The 14,613-nt window shown below is 36.7% G+C and overlaps 1 long non-coding RNA gene across 3 annotated transcripts in view; it reads right to left on the bottom strand.

The window, feature by feature from the left end:
- Window positions 1–1,236: 1,236 nt before the first annotated feature.
- The window catches only part of LOC127493600 (uncharacterized), a 183,516-nt gene continuing 170,139 nt past the window's right edge, over window positions 1,237–14,613 (bottom strand). For all 3 annotated transcript variants that reach the window (XR_011390658.1, XR_011390656.1, XR_011390657.1), the window contains one exon: window positions 1,237–10,499. This is a non-coding gene — a long non-coding RNA (uncharacterized lncRNA). The remainder of the gene's footprint in view (window positions 10,500–14,613) is intronic.

The raw sequence follows: 14,613 nt of genomic DNA, 5'->3' as shown, positions 1-14,613 counted from the left end.
ACAGTCATTTTGAATGTAAATGGCCTCAACTCTCCAGATAAAAGACAGACTTGGGGCCGGCGCTATGGTGCAGCGCGTTAACGCCCTGACCTGAAGTTCCGGCATCCCATATGGGCACCGGTTTGAGATCTGGCTGCTCCATTTCCGATCCAGCTCTCTGCTATGGCCTAGGAAGGCAGTGGAAGATGTCCCAAGTCCTTGGGCTCCTGTACCCGCGTGGGAGACCTCGAGGAAGCTCCTGGCTCCTGGCTTCAGATCGGCACAGTTCTGGCTGTTGCAGCCAATAGGGGAGTGAACCATCAGATGGAAGACCTCTTTCTCTCTCTCTCTCTCTCTCTCTCTCTCTCTCTCTCTTTGCCTCTCCTCTCTCTCTGTGTAACTCTGACTTTCAAATAAATTAATAAATATTTTTAAAAAGATATAGACTGACTGAATGGACTGAAAAGTAAGACACACCTATTTGCTGCCTAAAAGAAACACAGTTACCAACAAAATATCTGCAGATTGAAAGTGAAACAATGGAAAAAGATATTCCATGCTAACAGAAAGCAACAAATGGTAGATATAACCTTCCTAATGTCAGATAACATAGACTTTAACATAAAAACTGTCCAAAGAAATGAGGAAAGGAAGTTTTTAATAATTAAGGAATCAATTCACCAGGAAGATGTGACTACAATAAAAATATGTGCACAACTCAAGAATCTCAAGATTATCTGCAGACATATGGACACTGAACAAGATGATATTGACGGAACAAGTATCATAGAAGAAAAAAAGAGAATAAAAATTTTCTGAAAACAAATGAAGATGACAATACATCGTATCAAAACTTATGGGATACAGCAAAAGCAGTGTTAAGAGAGAAGTTAGCTGGCACTGCGGCTCAATAGGCTAATCCTCCACCTGCGGCACTGGCATACCGGGTTCTAGTCCCAATCGGGGTGCCAGATTCTGTCGTGGTTGCTCCTCTTCCAGGCCAGCTCTCTGCTATGGTCCGGGAGTGCAGTGGAGGATGGCCCAAATCCTTGGGCCCTATACCTGCATGGGAGACCAGGAGAAGCACCTGGCTCCTGGCTTCGATTCAGCGTGGTGCGTGGGCCACAGTGCGCCAGCCACAGTGGCCATTGAGGGGTGAATCAACGGAAAAGGAAGACCTTTCTCTTTGTCTCTCTCTCTCACTGTCCACTCTGCCCATCAAAAATAAATAAGTAAATAAATTTAAAAAAAGAGAGATGTTTATAGCAACAATCACTGCCTATAAGCAGAAACCGGAAAGGTATCAAATAAAACAGCTCTCAATGTATCTCAGGGTCCCATTAAGTTGGCATGCACTAATGCATCTTACTAGTTAAAATGATCAGTTTAAGTTCATAACTGATCATAAAGATAGGATTAAGTGTCAAAGAGATCACATAAATAAGACCAAGTGTCTGCTAATAATAAGTGACAGAATTAAAAAGGAGAGAACGATCCAACATGGGAAGCAGGACACACAGCAGACTCATAGATTGAAAAATGCCCTAAATAGCACTCTGGCCTCAGAATCAGCCCTTAAGGCATTCAGACCTGGCTAAAAAGCCCATGAGAGTATTTCAGGCATGGAAAGCCAAGACACTCTGGCAAAAAAATGACCTAAATGAAATATCTCTGTGAGTGAGATCCCAGTGGAAAGAAGGGGCCATCAAAGAAGGGGGTAACTTTCTCTGAAGGGAGGAGAGAACTTCCATTTTGATTATGGCCCTGTCTAAATAAGATCAGAGTTGGTGAATTCAAGAGGCTTCCATAGCCTTGGCAGCTCATGACAAGAGCCTCAGGTGATCACTGACATCATAAATAAGTGTGTGAATTATTAAATCAACAACAGGAGTCACTGTGCACTTACTCCCCATGTAGGATCTCTGATCTTAATGTGTTGTACTATGAGAATTAACGGTAAAACTACTACTCAAACAGTACTCTATACTTTGTGTATCTGTGTGGGTGCAAACTGTTGAAATCTTTACTTAGTATAGAGTTGATCTTCTGTATATAAAGATAATTGAAAATGAATCATGATGAAGAATGGGATGGGAGAGGGAGTAGGAGATTTGGGGGTGGGAAGGCGGGTATAGGGGGAAGAACCACTAAAATCCAAAAGTTGTACTTACAAAATTTATATTTATTAAATAAAAACATTCTATAAAAAAAGAAAATGAAAAACAAAAACCCTCAAAATTAGTAGGAGAAAATAAATAATAAAATTAGAGAAGAAATAAACAAAAATGAAAGCAAAAAATCAATGAAATGAAGAGCTGGTTTTTTGAAAAAATAAACAAAATTGATACACCATTGGCCCAACTAACCAAAAAAAAAAAAATGAAGGATATTCCTCCCAATTTCCTTCTATGAAGCCTGCATCGCCTTATTTCAAGACCAGAAAAAGATACAACAGAAAAAGAGAACTATAAACCAAATTCTGATGAACATAGATGCAAAAATCCTCAACAAAATATTAGCCAATCAAATCCAACAACACATCAGAAAAATCATCCCCACAGACCAAATGAGATTTATCCCTGGTATGCAGGGATGGCTCAACACTCACAAATCAAACAATGTGATACATCACAATAACAAACTAAAGAACAAAATCCATATGGTTATCTCAATAGATACAATAAAAGCACTTGATAAAATACAACATCTTTCATTATGGAAGCCTTAAGCAAATTAGGTATAGAAGGAACATTCTCCAACACAATCAAGGCAGTTATAACAAGCCTATGGCCAGCATCCTATTGAATGGCTGAAAACTGGAAGCATTTCCTCAAAGATCCAGAATCAGACAAGGATGCCCAATCTCACTTTTCTATTTAATATAGTCCTACAAGTTTTAGTCAGAGCCATTAGACAAGATAAAGAAACCAAAGAGATATAAATTGAAAAGGAGGAAATCAAACTAGCCCTATTTGCAGATGAAATGATTCTTATATAAGGGATCCAAAAAACTCCACTGAGAGTTTGGTAAAGTGGCAGGATTTAAAATGAACATGGAAAAATCAATAGCCTCTGTATACACAGACCATGTCATGAGTGGGAAAGAACTTTTAAGATCAGTCCCATTCACAATAACTACAAAAAGAATTAAATATCTTGCAAAAAAATTAAATAAGGATGCCAAAGATTTCTATGATGAAAATTACAAACACTTAAGAAAGAAGTAGAAGACATTAAAAAAGAGAAACATATTCGATGTTCATGGTTAGGAAGAATCAACATCATCAAAATGTCTATACTAATAAAAGCAATTTATAGATTCAATGTGATCCCAATCAAAATACAAAGGACATTCTCACAGATCTAGAAAAATAATAGATTTTTTTCTTAAATTCATTCTAAATTTTTGCTAAAATTCATATGGAAACACAAGAGGCCCCAAATAGCTAGGGCAATCGTGTACAACAAAACAATTCCAGAAGCAACCTGATTTCAAGACATACTACAGGGCAGTTATAATTAAAACAGCCTGATACTGGTACAAAAGCAGAATTGTAGATTCATGGAACAGAATAGAAATTCCAGATATCAATTCATGCATCTGCCTCCAACTTGTCTTTGACAAAGAAACTAAAATCAATCTCTGGAGCAAGGACAGTCTCTTTAACAACTGGTCCTGGGGAAACTAAATCTCCATGTGTAGAATATGAAACTAGACCCCTACCTTACATCTTACACAAAAATCCATTCAAAATGGATCAAAGACCTAAATCTATGATCTGATACAATCAAATTACTAAAGACCATTTGGGAAACTCTTCAAGATATTGTCACTGGCAAAGCATTCTTGGAAAAGACCCTAGAATTACAGGCAATCTAAAACAAAAGTGACAAATTCAATTATATCAAGCTGAGAAGCTTTCACACTGCAAAAGAAACACTCAGAAAAGTGAAGAGGCAACTGACAGAATGGGAAAAAATTTTTGCAAAGTATGCAACTGATAAAGGGTTAATATCCAGACTCTATAAAGAGATCAAGAAATTCAATATCAACAAAACAATCCAGTTAAGAAATAGGCAAAGGACTTGGAACAGGCATTTTTCAAGACAGGAAATTCAAATGGCTCACAGACACTTGAGAAAATGCTCAAGATCACTAGCCATCAGGGAAATGCAAATCAAAACCACAATGAGGTTTCACCTCACTCCAGTTATAATGGCTCACATACAGAAATCAACAAATGACAAACGCTAGCAAGGATGTGGGGGAAAACGTACCCCAGTCCACTATTGGTCAGAACGTATACTGGTACAGCCACTGTGGAAGACAGTATGGAGATATCTCAGAAATCTGAATATAGACCTACATTATGATCCAGCCATCTCACTCCTAGAGATTTACCCAAACCAAAAGAAATCAGTATGTGAAAGAGTTGTCTGTATTCCCATGTGCATGGCAGCACAATTCACAATAGTTAAGATATGAATCAGCACAGATGTCCATTAACTGTTGACTGGATAAAACTATGGTATATATACACTATGGAGTAATATTCAGCTGAAAAAAATCTCCTCTTTAGCAACAAGATGGACAAAACTGGAAACCACTATACTCAGTGAAATAAGCCAGTTCCAAAAAGATGGATATCATATGTTTTCCCTGACCCGAGGTAACTAATACAGTACCTGAAATGTAATTTATTGGAGTGAAATAGACATTTTGATATTTGATGATTGTTTACAGCCCTTATCCCTTCTATAGAAGAACAGGTTTGTTTTTTTTTTTTTCTCTTCATACCATTTGTTGAACTGTTTTATTTAGTGTAGAGTTAACTATATGATCATTAAATAAACTGAAAATACATCTTTGTAAAAGTTAAGAGTGGGACTGTGAGTGAGAGTAGTAGGAAGGTTTGGAGCATGGGCAGGAGGGAGAAGAGGGGGGAAGTGTCACTATGTTCCAAATCTGTATATATGAAATAGATGAAACGTGTATAACTTAAAAAAAAATTTTTAAAAAGCTCAAAAATCTAAAAAATCTATGCATGGACTTAAAACTTTTTACACAAAAATAAACGTACCCTTTAATTTCATTTTTCTATGAATTTTGATATTACCTGGTATGAGAAAACACTGACCTACACAGTTAATGGGCCAAGCCTAGAAGTAGTATATATTACTTTTACACAAATCCCACTAATCTCAAGACTTCTAAGCAGTAGTGGTTTTCATATCAAGTAAGCTTTTAAGATTTAAATTTGAGGGGCTAGCACTGTGGTGTAATAGGTTAAGCCTCTACCAATGATGCCAGCATCCCATCTGGGCACCAGTTTGAGTCCCGGCTGCTCTACTTCTGATCCAGCTCTCTGCTATGGCCTCGGAAAGCAGTAGAAGACACCCCAAGTATTTGCACCCCTGAACCCACGTGGGAGACCTAGAAGAAGCTCTTGGATCCTGGCTTCAGATCAGCCCAACTCCAGCAGTTGCAGCCATTTAGGGAGTGAACCAGTGGACAGAAGACCTCTCTATCTGTCTCTCCTTCTCTCTTTCTGTAACTCTGCCTCTCAAATAAATAATCCCTTAAAAATATTTAAATTTGAAGATTAAATATTCAAGGAAAAATCAGACTCAATTTAAAACAAAGTAAATAGCTAAAACCCAATGAAATGAGGATCCCTAGCCTCCTGGCTAGGATTCAAGATTAGACTTCATATTTCATCATGGAAGAAGCAAGGGGAAAATAATATCCTTGTACCAGAGCCCAAGCAAGGGACAATTAAGCAAATTAGTCATATGTGGTGGAAGTTAAGTAGGGAACTGAAGCAAATAGGTACCTCTAGTAACCTTCTAGGACTTCGGACAACTATGGAAAGGCTGGGATAGTCTCTTCTCAGGTCCTGTGTGTAAAAGGAAAAAGAGAAATAGAGATTGGCATTGTGTTACGACAGTAAAGCTGCTGCCTGTGACATTGGTATCCCATATGGGCACCAGTTCATATCCCAGCTGCTTCACTTCCACTCCATCTCCCAGCAGAAGATGGCCTAAGGGCTTGGGCCCCTGTACCCATGTGGGATATCTGGAAGAAGATCCTGACTCCTGTCTTTGGCCTGGCCTAGCCCTAGCCATTGTGGGCATTTGGGGTATGAGCCAGCAGATGGATGATTTCTGGCTCTGTCTCTTCCTCTCTCTTTGTAACTCCGTCAAATATATAAATAAATCCTTAGAGAAAGAGATAGAGAAAGAGAGATTCTAATTATCACTGGATTTTGATAAGCCTGTGAATGCCATACCTAATTACAGATCATGGATGGATATAGGACAGGCATAAAATTATTTCTTGTGAGCTAAGTGTATGGAATACTCTTTCCCTACAATTTAAAATTATTTTCTTCAAAGGTGGTTTCATGTCTCTTATTTTCAAGTTTTTCTTAACCACATCATCCTCAACTCTTCTACTGGTAGTATTTTTCTCTTTACCTTATTCCTACTACATGTATTCTATAGGATTTGTGTTAAGGCTAAGAAAAGTGGAAAGGACATCTAGGAAGACTCTAAGCAAACAAATACAGATCCCAGAGTGAAACATAATGATTAATCTTCAGGATACAATAGAAAGAGAAACAGCAAGTGACTTAGGGTGATCAGGTCATGAAACAGAAAGGTGACAGTTACCTGAGACAGAAGAGCATGTCATAAGCTCTTAAGAACTTAGCAACTGGTGGTTTATTTTAGAAACAAAAAATCAGGAAAGGAAAAAAATGTGAAAGTTGGCTGGACTTAGACTAGTAAGCCTAAAAATCAAGAACTTTCACATACTTAGAAATCCATGGTTATGTGGTTACACAAATCTTAAAATGCTACATGTCAGTCATGTGAAATCTTGGATGGACTTTTCTTGTGGGTAGGGAATTTAAGTTCAAGCTGAACTTTCATGATGAGAAATTGGCTGGAATTCTTATCCCTGGAGCCAACAGAGGAACTTCAGATATGCTAGTCACTGATATATTTGTCAAAAATATGAATCTAAGAAATTTTAGCATATTTTAATTGGCTAAAGGAACAATCAGGTCCTAGACTGAACAAAAAGGTAAGCTGAACAGTTTGTATTTTATAACCTCCAACATACTTTTATGTCTCTACTCTGTCTCCCTTTGCCTTGCTTCTCTATCTTAGAGACCTTTGTACTTATCCAAAGCTGACATCCATAAGTCTGCATTCCTTATAAGTGTCCAATATACCTAACTTATCTCTGCTTTACAGATGTAAAACGACACTCAGAGTGTTTAAGGAAATAGCTCAAGATAAAACAAATTAAAAGTAGCATAGGTCATTTCTAAGTATTTTGATCTCTTCTTTCATACTTCCATTAATTCATTTATTCATTTCCTTAAAAAGTATTTAGAGACAGCATGCTATGCACTTCTAACTTCTGCACAGACCCTCAAAACTCTTTTACATATACTTTTCATTTAATCCTCACAATAACTCTCCAAGACAGATAAGTTATTAACACCATTTGACAGATGCAATATAGGCAAATATCAAAACAAGAATGTCAGTTTAATTATGTAAGTAACAACTGCCAGAGATTCATACAGAAGGATCACTAGTAACTGAGGTCTCATGGAAAGTTTTATAGAAGTCATAGACATTGATATGGCCTTAAAAGACAGAGGATTTACACAAAAAGGAGGGCTTTAGTACCATGGTAGATGACATGAACAGTAACAAGGAGGTAGAAATAAATATAAATGACATGTTTAAGGGACAGTAGAGTACTACTACCAATAGTTGCCATTTATTGAGAGGATTTATATTATTAAAATATGCCTTTGAAGACAGACTCCTGGCTTTGAAACATAATTCTGACCTTTAATAGATTTTAATATAAGTTAATTAACCTCCTTATACCTCACTATTCTCATTTGTGGAGCTTGGATAATATTACTTATTTCAAAGGATTGTCATAAGGATTAAGTGGGCTTACAAAGTATTTAGAACAATGTCCATACACTAAATTGAGTTAATTAAATAATGTCAGAAAATACTATAAATATGCTATACTCCAAACTAAGCATATTTTATTATTTCATTTAATCTTCATCATCCTATTAGATATGTATCACTACCCCAATGCTATTCATGAGAAAATTAGAAACTAAGAGAGTTAAATTTCTTAAGATCACATAGCTGTTAATTTGAAAAACAAAGTTAAAATACAAATATAAATCCTGTGTTCTTAACTACTAAACCATACTTGAAGAATAGGAAGCAGTGGGAAAATAAAAGAACATAGGTTGAGGCCAAATTAGGGAGGGCTTTCACATCATCAAGCTAAGATAATTAGATCATATTCTATAGGAAATGATGAAGCACTAAAGATTTCTAGATAGTGATGTGTCTGAAAGACATTTATCTGGTCACAGAAGTTAGAATAGATTAGAAGCTCTGGGCTGTAGGAGTATCAAGTGCACACAAATATATCCCAAATGAACTTGCAGAAAGTAGGCCATTTTTTTTTGTCCTTTGAACTTACCCTTAAAGATTCATCCATCTCTGCAACCCCATCTGGTTTACTCTATAAACAGTAATTAATAATAACTTCAACACCAAATAACCAAAGGAAAAGTTGAGCCTTTTACTAGCTGATTCCTAAATCCATCCAAACCAAAAAATAATGTAACATTCTACCACTTAAGTGAGGTAAAGACATCTTTGTATGTCCATAGTCTCTATGTGATTGACAGCTGAGAGTATTAAAAACCTGAACCAGAATATCAACCGGGTGTATAAATCCTCTTGATTTAATAGCCTTCCTCACCCACAGATGCTATCCCCAACTAAAGCATTGCTAGAGAAGACCATCTAACTGTTGCTGCTACTACTAAAATTGATGATCTTCAACCTCAGATGGTCCTGAAAAGCTGCCAAGTAATGTTTCTGGCAGCACAAGTCAGATATCTCCTATTTCCCTCAGTGGCTATTCCAAACTTTCACCACCCTTAAGCCTTCTACATATCTTCCCCATCCTCCCATCACTGAACCCTCCTACTCCACATACACACATGCTCAACAGATGATCTTTTTCTGTGTTTCACTGAGAAAATAATTTTAAGTGTAGTCACATAGAAAATCCTCAGCTCCTCACTTGCCACCCTCATGAATCACCACTTATTTTTATGTCTTTCACTTCTAGATCAGTAAAAAGCTGCCCGATCCTATGTTTAACACTAATCTTTAATCTGCACTCTGGATTCCCTCTTAAGTCTATCATATCACTCCAACAACTAATTCCTCTCATTCTAAATTTCTGATCTTCCCTCTATTCTCATAGCTTCCTATTCACATATTCACCTTAACAGCTCTTCCATTTAAAACTTTCCTTTAACCCACTTCCTCTACCATCTGACCCCTTTTTCCTTTCAAAGTCAATCTACTTGAAAGAAGAGCCTCATATTCCTTAAGCTCCTTCTTTTTATAGAATTGGATTAATTATAACTCTTGGTTCATGATATGTACACCATTGGTTCATGCATGGTTCACTCTTAATACTTAAGTTAGTTATTCAGAGACTATATGCTCTTTCCCCTTTTCTGCCCTGACTCAGATTTTTCCTCAGAGGCTTTTCCTATAGAATATTCCCTTAGTGATTCTCATTATGTGAATCCCTATCTTAGACTCAGCTTGTTGGAAACCTGACCAAAGACACTGAAGAAAATCAAGTAAATAGACAAAAACCAACCAAACAAGAAAACTTGAGGCACTGGTGATATCTGGGAACCCCCACACTGGAGAGCCTAGCCTAACTCTGGAGTTCCTGTTATATAATAAAAACAACTTCCTATTAGGTTAAAACCCTGTAGCTGGGTTTCATGGACTTGCACTTAAGCATAGTCCCTGACTCCCAAACTTAGCTTCCCTAGTCCAGATCCCTTTAAATTTTAAGTATTTCTTCTTCTAAATACTTCATCTATATATTTCACTCTTCTAAATACATAAATCTAAGTACTTTAGCAACATATCTATCTTAGTATTTCAAATACATCATTCCCAAAATTGAATTCACAAATTTTACCCCAAAATATGTACTTCTTTATTTATCTTGAATATTAAAGAATATCACCCTTAAGTGTTCATTTATCTCAAACAAAATTTTGAATTACAATCACAATCCTGTGTCCCTTTGCCACCCTTTCCAAACCTTTTCATGTCACATTTCCGTGTACAACTGACCTATGTTTATGTAGTCACTAGATTCAGTCTCATGGATTAAATCTCAGAAATATATCTGAAATATATCCTTCCCTCACCATTCCACTATAGTGACTTACATAAGGCCCTTGGCAGTTTTTATCTGTGGTAACAGCTTCACAACTGGTCTACCTGCCTCTGATAATGATCCTCTCCAATTCATTTTTTATGCCAACTTCCACCAGAGAAATGTAGTTTGGTAGTAGACAAAAAGCATTCTTCTCTCTTCCCAAAAGAAGTTTTTATTGTAAAATTTGACATATTTTTTCCTGAAAGAGAAACAAAGGAAAAAAGGAGCTAAATTCTGTATCTTGTACTATGTATCAAGATAAAGAGTAAAGATATAAGCAAGAAAAAGGATCCATAAACTAAAATAATACACCTGAAGTAGACACTTTAAGCAAAAAAACAATCAGAAAATCCAACAACCCCCTTCTCTTCTTTATTCATTCACCAAAAAGTTCAGTGAAATTCAAAAGGACACAGAACTTCCTCCATCTGTGGTTTGAATTTCGAACAAACTTCTCTTGACTTTAGATGCCCTTGCATCTCTCTGATTGATTAGTTACAACTCAAATCTGCTATCATTCCCCTTAGAATTTTTCAATGATTGTGTACTACCATCAAGAAAAATGTTGAAAATCAGCCTAAACCTATGATCCAGCTATAGTCTCTACGATACCAATAGTTTGCTACAATATTGTTATAATCTAAATTTTTGTGTCCCTACAAAATTCATGTGAAAATCCTTACACCTAAGGCTACAGCATTAGATGGTGGGGGCCTTTGGGCTGTGATTACGTCATGAGGGCTCTGCCCTCATGAATGAGATTAGTGTCCTTAGAAAATAGACCTCAGAGAAATGCCTTTCCTGTCAACCATATAAGAACACAGAGTACATGCTAGCAATTAATTGGGAAGACTTTCTAGTTTCCAGAGCTGTGAATAAACTTCCATTGCTTATAAGCCACTCAATCATTGATTTTTTTGTTTAGCAGCTCAAACATACTAAGACAACTACATTACCCAGATCACACTATTTCATGCTTCCAGTGCCTTTTTGCATGCTAGTGCACCACTCTATTCTATTTCAACTCCTTTACTGGTAAGTTCTATTTGCCCTAGACAGCGCAGTTTAAGGCTTTCCTGACCTATCAATTCTAAATGTCCTTCAGCTACAGTGTGATATTTCTCTAGGTGAACTTCTGTCAAAACTATGTATTGTGAAACTATATAGTAATAGCTATAAACTCCTTAGGAGAGAAAGTATGACTCTATTCCCCAAACAGCTCTCTACCTCACATACGTTTATATCCCCTCTCCAAAGTTCATTTAATGAATTTTTGGCCAGCATTTATGAAGGACTTACTAAATACCAGACTCTGAGCAAATGGTTTTGCTTGTATTTTTTTCAATCTTCACAAAAATCTTATGTATCCTACTATTATTGATCTCTATTTTATAAACAAGAAAAATGAGACACATAGAGTTTTAGTGGTGTATCTAAGTTTATACAACAGTGACTAAGTATATGTCATAATCTCATTAATTGACATCCAGCTTCCTAATAATAAGCATTTATAAATGCTTTGAAGTAGAAATGGTTATAGGAGAATAGAAGCAGGTAAGCTAAAAAAATTACACTTATTCATTCAAAACTTTTCTGAGCATATACTAAATATTAGATACCTTTTTAGGTGCTGAATAAAATACAGTCAACAGGTATCCACTCTCATGAAGATTATACTCTACTTTGTGGAGAAAGACAAGAAATGGATATATAGGGGTAAGGAGAGATAGAAAGATTCATTAAGTGCTATGAAGAAAAATAAAGCAGGGTAAAGAATACAAAAATATGAGAGGGTGAGTGAAGGAAGTCTATTTTCTATGAAGTGGTCATGGAAAGGTCTTTCCCTTTATGTTATGTCCTTTTCATATACCTTTTATTAACTCATTAAACTCCCTTGATGTATTATCTCTGTCTCACAGATGAGGAAATTAGGCTAAGATTAAATCATTTGTCCAGGGTTATATAGTTAGTAAAGGTTAAGCAAGAGCCAAGATTTGAGCCCAGGGAATCCAGTTTCTGAGTCCAAGGTCTTTTTATTTTTTAAGTAAGGTCCAGTTTTTAAGCAATAAACTGGTAATATATGTGGAAGACACTATTGTATACAGAGATAATCCAATATAATCCAAAATAAATATAAACTAATAAGAGAATTAAGCAAGATTACTGGGTATAAAATCAACATATATAATCAAGAGGATTACTATGTACCAGCAAGAAACAAATAGGAAATCATTTCAAAGGATAAAATGCAGACTAGGAAATGAATACCCAAAAGAGAACTGAGATAAGGCTTAATCCATGTAATATCTACAAAAATTCTTTTAAAAAACTACTATACAGGGATATAATTCATATCAGTTTATTTGACAAAGATTTAAAGATTAACAAAACACTGTATTTGCAACAAAACTGATACACACAAGCATTTCTTCTTTCTTTTCTTTTTTTCTTCTTTCAGCTCCCGCATATAAAGGAAAACACATGGTATTTGTCTTTCTTGTCTGGCTTACTTCACTCAACATGATGTCCTCCAGTTACTACCATTTTGCTGCAAATGACAGAATTTCATTCCTTTTTATAGATAAATAATATCCCAGTGTGTGTGTATCACATTTCTTTATCCACTCATCTGATGATGGACACCTTAGTGGATTCCATGTCTTGGCTATTGTGAACAGTACTGCTATAGACACAGTGGAGCAGGTACCACTTTGATACAGTGAGTTGATGTCTTTTTGGGCATATACCCAGTAGTGGCATTGCTGGGTAATACAGTAAGTCTATTTGTAGTTTTTAAAGAACTATCCATACTGCTTTCCACAATGGATGTACAATTTACATTCTAACCCACAGTGTGTAAGAGTTCCATTTTTCCACATCCTTGCCAGCATTTGGTGCAGTCATTTGGATAGTAGTCATTCTGACATGGATAAGCTGATATCTCATCATGGTTTTGATTTGTATCTCCCTTACGGATAGTGATAGTGAGCATTTTTTCATATATTTATTGGCCATTTATATTTCTACTTTTGAGAATTATCTATTCATATACTTTGCCCAATACATAACTGGATTGGTTGGTTTCAGTTGTTGAGTTCTTTGGGTTGCTAAATGAAGCAAAAGAGCTTCTGGATACCAGGAGACTGATTTCCCAGGGGTAAAGAACAAGCAATAGAGGTTCTGAACAGAGAGCATGGTGACTGTATTTGGGGAACAGCAGAGGAGGCAGTGTAGCAAAGACACTTGCTTAGAGAAACCAGAAGTATCTTTGCCCTTTAAAAAAAAAATCACAAAATAAGTAAAAACAATTAAACACATTTTTCCTGTAGCCATTTTGATTTTTTTCAAGTTGTATTGTTTAATTTCCTGTAAGTCTATTGTGATTTTCAATTTCTGGGTATCCAGATGAGATATAATTTTCACTTTTAAATGAAGGTCTGCATAGTTCTATTGGAGGTCAGATATTTTCATACATTTAAAGAAAATGTAAATAATTGCTGAAAAAAAAAGGAAGGGAAAAAAGACAGACACAGGGGCCAGCGCTGTGGCATAGCAGGTAAAGTCACTGCCTGCAGTGCTGGCATCCCATATGGGTGCCAGTTCAAGTCCTGGCTGCTCCACTTCTGATACAGCTCTTGGCTATGGCCTGGGAAAGCATAAGAAGATGGTCTAAGTCCTTGGGCCCCTGCACTCACATGGGAGACCTGAAATAAGCTCCTGGCTCCTGGCTTTGGATTGGTGCAGCTCTGTCCGTTGTGGCCAACTGGGGAGTGAACCAGTGGATGAAAGACCTCTCTCTCTTTCTCTCTCCTCTCCTCTCTGTATATCTCTGACTTTCAAATAAATAAAGAAATCTTTTAAAAGACAGCCACAAAAAGCTCACCATGTGTGAAATACATGGAAAAATAAATAGCCATGTGAGTCTACCAATTAGTAAAGCTGGAATGAATTAAATATTAAAATAATTATACTAAAATTAAAATAGAAGTAAATTTCATGCTTAAAGACTCAAAATCTATCACTCAAACTAGCCAAATATCAGCTGAAATGGACGTCCAGTCCAAACATATAGAAAAAAGTAGATGTGCCGGCACCATAGCTCCCATGGCTAATCCTCTGCCTGTGGCGCCAGCACCCCGTGTGCTAGTCCCAGTTGGGGTGCCAGGTACTAGTCCCGGTTGCTCCTCTTCCAGTCCAGCTCTCTGCTTTGGCATGGGAGGGCAGCAGAGGATGGCTCAAGTACTTGGGTCCCTGCACCCGCATGGGAGACCGGAAGGAAGTATCCAGCTCCTGGCTTTAGATGGGCACAGCGC

Source organism: Oryctolagus cuniculus, chromosome 7 (assembly GCF_964237555.1).
Source record: "Oryctolagus cuniculus chromosome 7, mOryCun1.1, whole genome shotgun sequence".
Taxonomy (NCBI): domain Eukaryota; kingdom Metazoa; phylum Chordata; class Mammalia; order Lagomorpha; family Leporidae; genus Oryctolagus; species Oryctolagus cuniculus.
Note: the sequence above shows the minus strand (reverse complement) of the source record. Positions and strands in the feature narration are given on the sequence as shown.